At 39.9% G+C, this 15,909-nt stretch overlaps 1 long non-coding RNA gene across 1 annotated transcript; it reads right to left on the reverse strand.

Annotated features, from left to right (window-relative positions):
• Positions 1-817: 817 nt before the first annotated feature.
• LOC136225567 (uncharacterized) lies at positions 818-8,316 on the reverse strand. Its single transcript, XR_010687163.1, has 3 exons — positions 7,981-8,316; positions 1,384-1,473; positions 818-1,063 (listed from the first exon to the last, which is right to left on the reverse strand). It is a non-coding gene; the product is annotated as an uncharacterized lncRNA (long non-coding RNA).
• Positions 8,317-15,909: the final 7,593 nt, after the last annotated feature.

Genomic DNA, 15,909 nt, shown 5'->3' on the forward strand with positions numbered 1-15,909 from the left:
ATCTTTTAATTTATTTTACTTATGATTATAATGTTATGATTAATAGATTAATCATGAACTTGTTGATTTCAATCGTAAATCAATGAAAGAATTTCTTCTCAAACTATACTTCAAGGAGTTAATCGCAAGAAAGGTCAAATCTTACTCCAATTGAAGCTTAAATATTTTGATTCGATAAAAAGTTGTTCATCTTTACAAATAATGAGGTTTCACAAACACAAAGAAGGGATAAGGATAAGTAGGGGACAAATGGCTAAGTGGGATTTAGGAAATAGGATTACATGGCAAGATGGTAAATAAGTAAGGGCATAAACAGTAATTAAGTGGGTGAAAAAATTCTGGCACCTCTTCTCCCCGGCCAACCTTGCCGAGTAAGTCATCCCAGATGTGTCGCTGCGTGATACACTGTGTAAACATTAAGCCTAAATTGATATTATATTGTAAACGTTAAGCCTATATTGGTGTTATTTTGAATGTTGAGCCTAAATTGACACTTCCCCAAAAACCTTAGGCCTGTTTTAGTACTTTATCCCTAATTTAAAATACCTGAAGCAGAAATGTAAACTTGGAGTCTCTGTAACATGTTGAGACTTTCCATTGGATAAGCTCACAAAGTTCATGATCACAAGTCTACAAAACCAAAATTAGCTCAATGTTATTAAAATTTTTTATCCCAAAAATCACAAGGGAATTTGCTACTACGAAAACAATTCAGAAACAATCCCCTCAAAATCAGCCAAAGCACGATGTATCTGAGGTGCAACTATAGCTAACATCCCTATTTCTATATATTTTTTAGTTAATGGTATATATCCACTTTGCTTCTATTAACCACGCATTAAACATTTCATACCACTTCAAAATATAGCAGAAAAGTCACAAATTAAACATTAAAATTCTGGATAATTTGATAGAAGAATTGAGAAAGCCTACAATGGATTGAAGATGATTGGTTATATGGCTCCCTTGTTGTTGGAGATGTTTTGCTGACACTTCTCTTAAAAGATCATCAACTATATTGAAGATTATCTTGTTATGCCCACTAAACCCTTTACCATCCCATCTGCCAAATCAAACATTAATAATTAACAACTCAATTAGATAATTTGTTTTTAAGAAATAAAAAGATTGTACCTTTCAATTGCAGAAGTGAGGTGATTCAAATAATGTAGAGAAACTTTCCATGTCATAAAAATCATCAATTTTTTTTCAAATAATGTTTCGGTTACCTCAACTTGCTTTCAATGTTAATTACGCGTGGAGTATGTGGTTCAGCCACATGAAATTAAAGAGGGTTAACTAAAACAGTTTAAGCGAGTTGAATGAGAAAAATAGTCCATTTTGAAAATTAGCCAATGAGAGATAGATTTATTAAATACTAACCTTACTTTCAATGATGCACGTAGATACATAACCAGAGCGACTACTTGCTCGGTTCATGTTAGTAGATGCAACATTTCTATTTGCAGCACCCTAAAACACACAACAGAAAGACTTAAAACTGCTCAAAAATGGGAAATGACAAAATAGAAAGACAAGTACACAAATCACGAAAAGCTAAGACACTTTTAATTTAAAGACAACTACACATAATGATTAGTTGCCATGAAATTATAGTGAAACTCATTTACTAGAGTATTTCTGATTAGCTGATTAATGAAACAGAAGAGCAACTGAATTATCTACACTTCCTCAACTAAAGTTCAAAAATAAGAAAGTAATTGACCAAGCAGTCACCTAAAGTTCTAATAAACCACCATTCTGTTTTAAAACTAAGATTCATTCAATAAGTAAACCGTTTATCTAATCCATCAACAAGCAATATCTCTAGTCTATAACCTTATTTCACATAGTCCAAAGAAGAAAGGACAGATAGCAAACCCATTACAATAAATCCAAGATGATTTAAAACACAATCCAAGAAGCTCAAGATACACCAATAAACAACCTTCAAAAACATTGAAAACTTGCCCATTAGGAACACAACATTACCTTTAAAAGATACAAATAGACCCTTTTTTTTAGTAAGCAACTATTGTGAAGTCCCGATTAATGAGGGATTATTTCATAATTTGTATTAATTAGGGACTGATTTATGTAATTTATATATATTAAAAAAAATTGTAATTAATGAAAATTGGATCACCGGCATTGGTGATCCAACTATTGAAATTGACCACCGAAATTCCGGTGGTCAACTATGGCTGCCAAGCAACAATTGTTGCTTGCATTAATTGCCAGCAACAATTGTTGCTGGCCTTGTCTCCTCCTTGGCTTATAAAAGCCAACGAGATGTTTTATATTTGGATTTGAGGGATTAGAAATCCAGGTGAGGGAGTGAAGCTCGAAATTGAGAGTGAGGCAATTGAGATTTGAGAGTTAGTAATTTGAGGGTAGTTTAATTATTTTCGGGGAGAGACATAATAGTAAAGATAATTGTTTTGGGGTTTTTTCGGGAAACACCTGAGTGCTACTATTTTGGTTTTATCTCATTGTAACTCTAGAAAGTTTCTAGAGAACACCCTCTTTGTACGCCTACTATTTTATAGTGGAAGAATTCACTCTCGAGTTTGATCGTGGACTAGCCTGCAACGGTGAACCACGTTAAATTATCGGTGTCATTTTTAATTGATTATTTTGCTCGTCAATATTTTTACGGAATAAATTTTCGCGTTTATTCCCAACAACTGGTATCAGAGCCTAGTCGACATGGAGGCAAAATTGACAAGCAAAATCGTCAGTCTAAATGGCTCAAACTACCACATATGGAGAAGCAAAATGAAGGATCTTCTATATGTGACGAAGATGCATCTTCCGATGTTCGGGACAGACAAGCCCGATGGCAAGTCGGATGGAGACTGGGGTTTCGAGCATGAGCAAGTCTGCGGATTTATCCGACAGTTTGTTGACGATAATGTGTATAATCACATTGCTAGCGAAACTCATGCACGAACGTTGTGGAATAAGCTCGAAGATTTGTACACCTCAAAGACTGGCAACAACAAATTATTTTATTTGACCAAGTTGATTCAACTGAAATATCGAGACGGTACTTCTCTCGCAGACCACTTGAACGAGTTCCAGGGGATCGTGGATCAACTCTCCAGTATGGGGCTTAAAATTGAAAATGAGCTCACTGCTTTACTTACACTGGCTTCCTTACCGGAGTCATGGGAGACTCTAAGAATTTCACTTTCAAACTCAGCACCAGATGGCAAAATTTCCATGGAGTTTGTCAAAAGTGGAATTTTAAATGAAGAGATGCGGCGCAGGATGCAAGGAGCCTCTACATCACAATCAGATGTTTTGGTTGTAAATTCTAGAGGAAGGAGCGAAGCTAGAGGGTCCAAAGGCAGAGGCAAGAGCAGGGGAAAATCCAACAAGTATGCCAATGTTGAATGTCATCACTGCAAGAAAAAAGGCCACATCAGAAGATTCTGCAGGAAGCTCAAGCAAGAGAAAAGCAAAGGCAAGGAAGAGAAGAGAGATGACAGTACCGATGACGAACGAACAAATGTTGCTACCGAGTTCAATATTATCTACGATGCTGATATTATCAATCTTGTAACCCAGGAGACTAGTTGGGTGATTGATAGTGGTGCTACTATTCATGCCACACCTCGAAGGGAATTTTTCTCATCTTACACACCAGGAGATTTTGGTGTTGTAAGGATGGGAAATGACAACTTCTCCAAAGTTGTGGGAAAAGGTGACGTTCACCTAGAAGCTGAGAATGGCATGAAGTTAGTATTGAAAGATGTCAGGCATGTTCCAGATATGCGCCTGAATCTGATCTCCGTAGACAAGCTTGATGAAGAAGGCTTTTGTAATACCTTCCGTAATGGCCAATGGAAGCTCACCAAAGGTTCGATGGTGGTTGCAAGAGGCAGAAAATATTCAAGGCTGTATCTTATACATACAAAGCTCTCCCAAGAAGCGATCAACGCCGTGGAGAATGAAAATGCAATTAAATTGTTGCATAGACGCCTCGCACACATGCCCGAGAAAGGCATGAAAAAATTGGCCAAGAAAAATATTCTGACCGGATTGGATCATGTTAATTTAAATAAATGTGCTAACTGTCTGGCCGAAAAACAAAACAGAGTTGCTTTCAAGAGTTCCTCTCCTTCTAGAGTGGAAAATATATTAGATCTGGTACACTCAGATCTATGTGGTCCATTTCCAAAGTCACTTGATGATGCTCATTATTTTGTGACTTTCATAGATGACCACTCTAGAAAAACATGGGTATACACTCTAAAATCAAAAGATCAAGTCTTATATGTTTTCAAGCATTTTGTAGCCCAGGTTGAGAGAAAAACTGGCAAGAAGCTGAAATGCATTCGGACAGACAATGGTGGAGAGTACACTGGTCCATTTAATGTGTACTGCAAGGAGCATGGTATTCGACATCAACAAACTCCTCTAAAAACACCGCAGTTGAACGGCTTGGCTGAAAGGATGAACAGAACTTTAATGGAGAGAGTCAGATGCTTGCTTTCACATTCAAAGCTGCCAAAGGAGTTCTGGGGTGAAGCTCTAGTCACAGCAGCTTATATTCTGAATCTTTCACCATCTGTCCCGCTGGATTACGATGTTCCAGAAAAGGTGTGGTCTGGAAAAGACTGTTCCTATAAACATCTGCGAGTGTTCAGTTGTAAAGCTTTTGTCCACATTCCCAAGGATGAAAGATCCAAGCTTGATGTCAAAACCAAAGAGTGCGTAATTATTGGTTATGCCCAAGATGAATTTGGCTATATGTTCTTTGATCCAGTCCATAAGAAGTTAATTAGAAGCCGTGATGCAGTCTTTATGGAAGACCAGACAATTGAAGACATTGAGAAGTCTGGAAAAGATGCTTCTGGACCTGAAACTAGCTCACCAAGCCTTCAGTTAGTACCTCCAACTACGGTGCCAAGACAGGTTGGAGAAGAAATTCAAATTGACCAACCAGAGATAGTTGCTCAAGACGCTCCCATTCAGAATGAACTAGTTGATGCTGATGAAGAAGTTCACCATCAACCACCAGTTGCAAAATGTTCCCAGTTCGAACAAGATCCGGTAGAGTTATTCAACGTTCTACCAAATATTCTCCAAACGATTATGTCCTAGTGACTGACGGGGGAGAACCAGAAAGCTTTGAAGAAGCCATGGATGATGAACATAAGCAAAAATGGTTCGAGGCCATGCAAGATGAGATGAAATCCTTGCATGAGAATAAAACTTTTGAGCTGGTGAAGTTTCCTGAAGGCAAGAAGGCTTTGAAGAACAGATGGGTGTTCAGAATCAAGAACGAAGAAGCTAGCTCACAGCCAAGATTCAAAGCCAGATTGGTTGTGAAGGGATACAGTCAAAGAAAAGGCATCGACTTTGATGAGATTTTCTCACCGGTGGTGAAGATGACATCCATTCGTACTGTGCTGGGTTAGCAGCAAGTTAGAACCTGGAGGTTGAGCAAATGGATGTGAAGACTGCCTTCCTACATGGCGATTTGGAAGAAGAAATATACATGGAGCAACCAGAGGGTTTTAAGAAGAAAGGAAAAGAGGATTATGTTTGCAAGCTAAAGAAGAGTCTCTATGGCTTAAAGCAGGCACCAAGGCAGTGGTACAAGAAGTTCGAGTCAGTTATGGGGGAGCAAGGTTACAAGAAGACTACTTCAGATCACTACGTCTTCGTTCAAAAATTCTCTGATGATGATTTCATTATTTTATTGCTCTATGTGGATGATATGTTGATTGTTGGCAGGAACATCTCCAGAATTAACAATCTGAAGAAACAGTTGAGCAAGTCTTTTGCCATGAAAGACTTGGGGCCAGCAAAACAAATTCTTGGCATGAGAATCATTCGAGATAGAAGCGCCAAGAAGACATGGTTGTCGCAAGAGAAGTACATTGAGAAAGTACTTCAAAGGTTTAAGATGGATAAAGCTAAAATGTTTAGTTGTCCTCTTGCTAATCATTTTAAACTCAGTGCCAAGCATAGCCCTTCTACTAATAAAGAGAAGGAAGACATGAGTAGAGTCCCGTATGCTTCAGCAGTTGGAAGTCTAATGTACGCCATGGTATGCACACGACCATATATTGCACATGCAGTTGGTGTCGTAAGTAGATTCCTTTCAAATCCAGGAAAGGAACATTGGGAAGCTGTTAAATGGATATTCAGGTATCTTCGTGGTACTTCAAAAATGTGTTCATGTTTTGGAGATACCGAACCAGTGTTAGTTGGCTACACAGATGCAGATATGGCTGGTGATGCTGACACAAGGAAGTCTACATCAGGGTACTTGATTACATTTGTAGGGGGAGCTGTGTCATGGCAGTCAAGATTACAAAAATGTGTCGCACTTTCTACGACTGAAGCAGAATTCATTGCAGCAACGGAAGCGTGTAAAGAGCTATTATGGATGAAGAAGTTCTTTAATGAACTTGGCTTCTGTCAGAAAAAATATCAGTTATTTTGTGACAGTTAGAGTGCTATTCACCTTGGAAAGAATTCCTCTTTCCATTCCAGATCAAAGCATACTGATGTGAGATATCATTGGATCAGGGATGTGCTAGAGATGAAGTTATTACAGCTTGAGAAGATCCATACAGATGAAAATGGATCAGACATGTTAACGAAGATCTTACCAAGGGAGAAGTTCGAATACTGTCGAATGGCTGCATGGGTAACAAAAGCCATCATATAATCAGGAGGGGGAGAATTGTTGTGAAGTCTCGATTAATGAGGGATTATTTTATAATTTGTATTAATTAGAGACTGATTTATGTAATTTATATATATTAAAAAAATTGTAATTAATGAAAATTGGATCACCAACATTGGTGATCCAATTATTGAAGTTGACCACCGAAATTTCGGTGGTCAACTATGGCTGCTAAGCAACAATTGTTGCTTGCATTAATTGCCAGCAACAATTGTTGCTGGCCTTGTCTCCTCCTTGGCTTATAAAAGCCAAGGAGATGTTTTATATTTGGATTTGAGGGATTAGAAATCCAGGTGAGGGAGTGAAGCTCGAAATTGAGAGTGAGGCAATTGAGAGTTGAGAGCTTTATTTGAGAGTTAGTAATTTGAGGGTAGTTTAATTATTTTCGGGGAGAGACAAAATAGTAAAGATAATAGTTTTGAGGTTTTTCGGGAAACACCTGAGTGCTACTATTTTGGTTTTATCTCATTGTAACTCTAGAAAGTTTCTAGAGAACACCTTCTTTGTACGCCTACTATTTTATAGTGGAAGAATTCACTCTCAAGCTTGATCGTGGACTAGCCTGCAACGATGAACCACGTTAAATTATCGGTGTCATTTTTAATTGATTATTTTGCTCGTCAATATTTTTACGGAATAAATTTTCGCGTTTATTCCCAACAGCAACTTGTGGATAAATCTGCATCTATTTCAATTCAGCTTCAAGAACCTCAAAAAATGAAGTAACCCATAAAAGAAAGGGCCAAAATTTCCAAAAGGGAAAAGAAGCAACTACTACACTAAGCCTCATCACTAAGCCTCATCAGGAGCTATGCAGCCTCAGTTTACTATACTCCCATATCAAATAAACAAACAAGTGAAAACCCATCCTCAGTTTACTATACTCCCAAAACAGTTCAGTTAAAAGAGAATGAAATTAAACGTGCAGCCTTTACATAACTTCAGGGTGCAAGGTGGCCTAACATTGTTCTTACGCAAACAACATATTCATCTACAGAGAACACAAAGAAAAGAAAAAATAATGCCTAGAAATCAAGTTGAAATTCAAAAGGTTGGAAACCATTTTGCAGGAATTGCATCAATGACCCAGAAAAATACTCAAAAAAACCCCAAATTCATCAAGCAAACCAAGAGCAATGGAAACCCTAGAGGAATCAAAGTGAGAGGAAACATAAATAAAGGAGATATTCTTTCTAATTTTTAAGATAAACAACAAATTTGGAATCAAAACAGAGAACTACCAAAGTCGTTGAAAGGGTTTCAAGAACTACCTGTTTCTCCAGCTTCAAATGATGGCTATAGGAGATGATATGGTGGCCTGCCTTGAGTGGTACTCGATGTCGTGACAACCAGCTCGCACAGGTGAATTAGGGATGGAGAATAATTGAGCAGAGGTTGTGAATTTCAGAGGAACAATTTCGTAAAGCACCAGATGTGGGTTTGAAATTACAATTTCAATTAGGTTTTAGTTCAAAACTTTGGAGCATAACTGTTGCAGAGCACGAGATTTGAGTTTTAGGGGAAACGAAATTTGATTTTGTAAAGCACCAGATGTGGTTTGAAATTACAATTTCAATTAGGTTTTAGTTTGAAACTTTGGAGCATAACTTTTGCAGAGCACGAGAGTTGAGTTTTAGGGGGAAACGAAATTTGGAGGGAAATATTATTGTGTGCCGCGGTAAAAACAAAAGTTTTAATAAAGTGTCTTATTTGTTAGGGTTAAGGTGCAAAAATACCCCTAACGTTTTGGGTCAGCATCAATTTTACCCCTAACGTCTAAAATGGTGTAATTTTACACCTAACGTTGGAAGCGAAGAGCAATTTTTCCCCTAATGTTGATAAATCTTCTATAGCTCGAGTCTCATATGCTGTGTGACTATTGGCACACGGCGTGTGAGGCACCTTCCCTCTTGCGTTGATCTTGTGTTGGAGATGTTGGCATCAACGATGAAAATATTATTTGTAGGCAAATGAGTTGGGTCACACACACCCGATAGACTCAGCTTTTATGATGGTACTCATAAGAAAAAAGATGGAACTTATGTGGATCAAAGTACCACGCATTTCATGGTAATATCTTTCTCTGTTCACAATGTTCTTGTTTTCCTACTCCGGTAATAACGAGCCTGCACACGGTTTGAGTTCTCTTGCGTAATATGTTGTATTCTGGGAGACGATCGTCAATAGCGACGACATCTGTCTTAAGGAAACTGCTAATACATGCCTCATATTTGTCTAACTCTTTCCTTTAATTTCTAGTTTTACAGTTTGTATATTTTTATGTGTTCGTTTTGTTTTTTGGTTAATCACATCTAACATTCACTAAAAAAAAAAAAGGAGTTTCAAGTACAAATAGCTAGGGACAAATTACGGCTCTTGTACTTAATTATACATTTTAAATTAATATAGGGGACTATTTTATATTTTGTATCCGTTTGTTTTATAAGTGAGAAAAGAGGACAACTTTAATTAATTAAAAATATAAATTGGATATATTTAATTGTTTTTTATCAAAAGGCACAAAACAACCGACTGAGTTTCTTATTTATTTTTCCAATGTGAACTTTCTATGCTGGTCTTTCTTCTTCTTTTCTTCACTTTCTTTTTATTTTTCTTTCTACAGCAACATGAAATTAGTGAAATTTCATATCCAACTTAGTTTCTCCTTTGAATCGAAAACCACATGGTGGAAAACCAAGTTGCTTGGCAAGCTGGAAATGGAAGAAAAACAGAAACAGAAGCAGATCTGGATCCAACAGTTAAAGATTATCACGGATACAAAAAAATCTGCAAAAATTTCCTTCTGACTTGTTGGATTCTCATCCTGACTCGTTTGATTCTCATCCCAATTCGTTTGATTCGTGGTGTTGTTGTTAGCTCTGTTCCTAGAGATCTGGGATGGAGGGTACAAAATGAAACAAGAATGGAAATCGATGAAAGAATCCTTTATGCTGAAATAGGAATGGAATCGATGGCTCCTTGATTCATTATGGATGACATCTCTCTCTACGCTTCTGACCTTAGAGGCCCTTCAAGCAAGTAAGCGAAGCTTTTCCATTTGTGTTTGGGAAATTTGGGGATCTTTTTAATTTCTTTCAATTGTTTTACTCCATTGTTTTCTCAGCATAAAAATAAAGATTAAAAACCTAAAAAATGGTAAATTAAAAGCCCAATTTTCTTCATTGTATAAAAACAAACTTGAGTGGAAAATGTCCTTTTTAGGTTTCCCTCTTCTAATTAGCCATCTAAATAAATTGTAATTTTTTTTTTATTTCTAATTCTATTTAATCTGATATACTGTGGCTTTTGCGATTAAAATTTTGGAGCACACTAAACTTTTGGAGGGTGGCGCCAAAACCTTAAGTCTTTTATAACCACGCTTTCTTTATTTAATCTAGAATAGGTTTATAATGCCCAAAGTTTTCTAAGATCCATATGCCAATTCCTTCTACACCATTACTGTATGTAAACACGTTTGGTTCTAAATTTGCTAATCAGACCTAGTTATCAATTTCTTATCATATGAATACCATCTATTTTAGAGGAGTTGTTTTTGGAACATAGTTAGACTATTCTGATATGTACACTGTGTTTTGGGATTAACATACGATATTTTTGTTCCATTCAGGACTATGCACCAATTGTTGGCGGAGGTAGCAAAACGTTGGCTTAGCATCAATTAACCAGGCTAGTTATTATGGTGAGAAGTAAAAGGTACATATCTTTATTTTGGTACTTTTATTTTGAAAACTCCCTTGATACGTAAGTTAGATTGTATTTGAAAATTGAGAGGAAAACATGGATATTATAATTTTATTCTAGAATTGGTATGTAGTATATTACCTTAATTGGGGATGGGATTTTGGACTCAATTCCTATGTGGTTATGGGATTTAAGTCCACGTTTCATCTACTGTTTTAATTCCTACAACGTGACTTCTCAACTTTCAACATGGAACGTTGCTGATCTGAAGCAAAATCTTACTTCGATTTGGGGTATTCAGGAGTCCTCGAGGCTAATCGCCATTGGCAAAGGGTATTTTCATGTTATTCTGAGCTCTGCAGACGCCAAGGAGCTTGTTCTTGGGCGCGGAATCATAAACACGAAACCAGGTACTTTCAGGTTGCAGCCATAGGTTCCCGACTTTGATCCACTAACGAAAAAATCCACACATGCTCAGGTATGGGTTCGATTTTACTCTCTTCCATGGGAATATTGGGACACACAGATTTTGTCTGATATAGCTAAAGGGATTGGGGGACTTCTGAGATTTGACAAAACCACTATGGAGGGGGATTTTGGGCATTTTGCGAGACTTCTCTTAGATGTTGATTTGGCTAGCGAGCTACCTGTCAAACTAGCTGTTGAACGGGATGGTAAGCAACTATGGATTGATGTAGGCTGCCTAACTTTTGTAAGGTCTGCTCGTGCATCGGGCATATGGCCTATGACTGCAGACGTAATAGGAAACCCTCAATGCCTAAAAAAGGGAATGTGGTAGAAACTGAGAAAGCGGGACTAGAGAAGCATTTGGAGAAGCAACTCGGGCAGGTTGTCAATCGAACTGCAGCAGCAGATATACCTGTGCAGAAAATCACAAACAGGATAATCTCGGAGCTGGGAAACTTGGTACCTCCGATTGTTAATGGAAACCCGGCTCCGGACGGAAATACTACGCCGGACCGTATTAATGAGACGGACACAGTTGATGATGCTTTTGCCAGTAGCCCGAGATTGGGGGAGTCGGATTGGGCCTGCTACTCATCTTCAGAGAGACCAGATTCGCCAGGAAACGCCAATTTACAGAGCTGCCAGAACTCTGCTGCTAAGTCTTGGGCCGATCAGATGGAGGAAGAGGAGGATGACTCTTGGAAAACAGTTACCTCTAGGAAAAGCAAAGGTAGTACAGGGGACACGGGTTCAGCGACATCTAAAACTCGCCCTAAGAGGGCCAGTAAGATCCCTATGCGCTTTCGATGAATCTGCTCTTCTGGAATTGTAGGGGCATCTCTAACAGGAATACTCAGAGGTACCTTTTTAATTTATTTTCACTGCATAAACCAGATATACTGTGTCTAGCGGAGCCGATGGTGGAATATGACTCAATTCCTTCTTCCCTATGGACCTGTTTGGGGCTGGTTCTTGTTGGGAAAAATAACAAGGAGATACCTTCTTTGTGGATACTTGTCAGAGTACCGATTACATTTTCAGTTATGCTCCGTTACAGTCATGAGCAATTCTCTATTACTGAGGTGCAGGATCAAGGTAGCGCCAGTTTTATTGCTTTTGTTTACGGAAGTGTCTGGGAAAACCGTAGAGCAGAGATGTACAAAGAGATTCTAATACAGAAAGAGAACTTTCAGGGTAATTGTTCAGTTATGGGAGACTTCAACGCGATTCTAGGGTCTCATGAAAAGTAAGGGAGAGCCCCAGGCGGGCGTTCTTACAGGGACTTTCGGAACTTCATTGATTCTGGCAACTTTATTGACACATGGAGTAATGGTAGGGCTGGTTCAGCTAGGGTTGAATGTCGGCTGGATAGGGTTCTCAGCACGTCGGAGTTTGTGGATCAGTGGGAATCCCACAGTATATTGGTGCTAACCAGGCATCACTCAGACCACTCTCCTATCCTTTTTCAAGGCTCTCGAGGGCGAAGGATTACCAGATTCCGCTTTCAAGCTATGTGGGTGACTCACCCTGGCCTGCGTGACGTTATTGCTGAGTTTTGGCACCATCCTCATCCTCGTTTGCCGTCAATGCAGCAACCAAGTCAAAAGCTTCGACTTTTGAGACCCATTTTGAAAAAATGGAATAGAGATGTTTTTGGTTTGCTGGATGTTGAGATCGCCAAGGCAGAGGAGTCTTTAGCACATGTGCATACAAATATTTTAGAACAGGGTTTTTCCACTTCGTTGCATCAGCAAGAACTTACTACTCACACGGCACTGGATACGGTGCTTCATAGAAAGGAGATCTATCTCAAAGAAAAGAGTAGAGTTAGATGGCTTAAAGAAGGCGACCACAACATCACTTTCTTTCATAGAATGGCGACTATCAGACGTGCTTCGACGGGCATCTCGGTGATGCAAATCGATGATGAGCTTATCACGGATAAGAACATAATCGCCGCTCATATCTCTGATTACTATGCTGGCCTCTTCAGAACTGACAATTTATCTGAGCAGAATTTGGACATGGTCTCTGAGGTCATTCCTAAACTCGTGACTGATTCTGATAATGCCGAATTGGTGCGCTTTCCTGACAGGAAAGAGATTAGAGATGCTGTTTTTGCAATGGACAAGAGCAGCGCGCCGGGTCCAGATGGCTTCACTGGGTGCTTCTTTCAGGCCTATTGGGAGATTGTGGGTCAGGATGTTTGCTCAATGGTGGAGGATTACTTTCATACGGGAATCATGCTACCAGGTTTGAACTCGAGTAACATGGTGCTTATACCTAAAGTCCAAGAAGCCTTGCCGGTTGATCATTACAGACCAATTGCTATGAGCAATTTTGGATACAAGCTCATCTCTAAAATTTTGGCTGCTCGTCTGTCCAGTATTGCGACTAGCATTGTCTCAGATAATCAATTTGGCTTCATTCCGGGCAGAAGCATTCATCAGTGCGTTGCAATCGCGTCAGAAGGTACAAATCTGTTAAAAAAGAGGTGCTTCGGAGGCAATATGTCTCTCAAAATTGACATAAGGAAAGCTTTCGATACACTTGACTGGAACTTTCTTCTGTCCGTGCTTGAGGCTTTTGGGTTCTCCGCTCAATTTAGATAATGGATTCTGAATTTGTTAAATACAGCCCGAATCTCTGTTCTGACAGGACCTGATTGTAGTAACTACTTCAGTTGCTCGCGTGGGGTGCGGCAGGGGATCCACTATCTCCAATCCTTTTTGGTATTGCAGAAGATTTTCTGAGTCGTTATCTGCTAAAGCTTGTGCAAGAGGGTAAATTACGCGCAATGCAATATTCAGGTAGTCTGGCCTTACCTTCTCATCTTGTTTATGCGGATGATGTTCTGTTGTTTGGAGCAGCCTCGGTTGCAAATATTCGTGTACTCAAAGATGCATTCGAATTTTACGGTTCTATTTCTGGACAACTCATCAATTGGCAGAAGTCGGATATCTTCTTCGGACCTTTCGTAACTGCAAGAAGAGCCAAAAGGTTAGCCGATTTGATTGGAGTTAGAATTGGTGCTCCTCCGTTCTGTTACTTAGGTATCCCGCTGTTCCCAGGCAGCCCCAAAACGAGTCAGTTACGAGGCCTGATGGACAAGGTGCTTTCTAACTTCGCTAAATGGAAAGGAAGTAGCATGTCCTTAGCAGGCCAATTGGCACTAGTGAATTCTATCATCACTGGCTCTTTTATTCATAGTTTTATTCTGTATAAGTGGCCTCGTAGCCTGCTGAGTCATATGCAAAGAAGTATGCGGAATTTCATCTGGACTGGCTCGACAGACACCCGTAAGTTAGTCACTGTCCCTTGGTGTTTGTGCTGTAGGCCTTTCAAAGAGGGAGGTTTGGGCATCAAGGATTTACACATTCTTAATAAGGCTCTGTTGGGGAAAACAGCTTGGGGTATTATGCAAGGAGATTCTCTTTGCTACAGATTGCTAAGGGCCCGTTTTCTTGACTCAGTTGGGAGGCCGCGGAATTGGGTTATAAACTCGTCGGTTTGGAGCTCGGTCAAGCGTGTTTACAGAGATTTGGTTGCGACTAGTTTCTGGTGGATTGGTATACGATCCAATCTCAACTTCTGGTTCGGGGGTTGGATCAGGCCCTCTGTTTTTGAGACGCAATTGGTTGAGAGGAACTCTAGATCTCTCAATGTAGAAAGCTTCTTGGACGGAGATCATTGGCAGAACCTCCCTGTGTCAGAGGAAACTGAAAGGCGTATAAGGGCTGTGCGCAGAGGGAGAGATTTGACGGATAGGTGTGTCTGGGAGCCGGCAGTAGATGGTCAGTTCTCGGTGAAGGATTTTTACAAATGGCATCTTGATGTTCCAGTTGAACCGGGTTGGTGCCGCTTGGTTTGGACCCCCACAATTTTACCCTTGCATTCATTTACGTACTGGAGAGCAGCGCTTGATTACCTTCCTACGCATGACAAATTAAGGGCTCGGGGGATATATCTCACTTCGCACTGCTGTTTCTGTTTTGCAGCGGCGGAAACAACGGAACACATTTTCCTTCATTGCCCTTTCTCGCAAGCCATCTGGCATGGGGTAGCTTCTTTATTTGGTCGCTCTCTGAATCTGAATTCAACTGTTCTTGAGTTGATCAGTGACGCGTCGCAGCAACGCTTCAGCTCACAAATCAAAATTCTTTGGGGAGCGGCAATTGTTAATGTTTTTTGGTCTGTTTGGCTGTCTCGTAATGATCAGATCTTTAATGGAATAAAAATGTGTGTCTCAGGGAGTTTAAGACGAATCTGGTTAGCAGTCAAGGATGCCGCGAGTCTGGGCCTTGGGAATACCTGGAATTCTGCAGTAGAATGCCGTATCCTATCCGAGCTCGGTGTCGCGCGAAGAGCACCTCTTGCGCCTCGAGTTATTCCTATCAAATGGCAACCTCCTCCAGCAGGTCTGATAAAGGTAAACACAGACGCCTCTGTCCTTGGTGGATCAGCGGGTTGCGGTGGCATTTTTAGAGATAATCGGGGGCTGTTTGTGAAGGCTTTCGCTTTTCCCTCGGAGTCTTGTCACGCGCTTTTGGTCGAACTGAAAGCAGCCATCTTCGCTGTCAAAGCAGCGTTTGAACGGGGCTGGTACAACATCTGGCTAGAGAGTGATGCTTCCTACGTGGTTGGGATTTTCTGCTCTCGCTCGCTTTCTGTTCCTTGGCAGGTCCGTCAAGACTGGTTGGTTTGCTTATCTTATTTGGAGCAAATGACATTCGTAATCTCACATATTTATAGGGAAGGCAATCAAGTTGCCGATAATTTGGCTAACTATGGCAGAACAGGTTCCGATTTAGTCTGGTGGGACGAGATCCCATCCTTTTGCTTAGATTCTTATTTTTGTAACTTGGGGGGTCGGAGTGTCTTCCGTTTCACTTGATCCCCCCATTTTTCTTTTCGTTTATTCCTTCATTTGTAATTTTTTATTCAATTTATTCAATATACGGGCTCAGGGTTCGCTTGTCTGTCAAGGGGTGCCAACCTAGTTGGGATTGCTTGCTTCAGGCTGCTCTGTA

The sequence above is a fragment of the Euphorbia lathyris genome, chromosome 4 (genome assembly GCF_963576675.1).
Source record: "Euphorbia lathyris chromosome 4, ddEupLath1.1, whole genome shotgun sequence".
In the NCBI taxonomy this organism is placed as follows: Eukaryota; Viridiplantae; Streptophyta; class Magnoliopsida; order Malpighiales; family Euphorbiaceae; genus Euphorbia; species Euphorbia lathyris.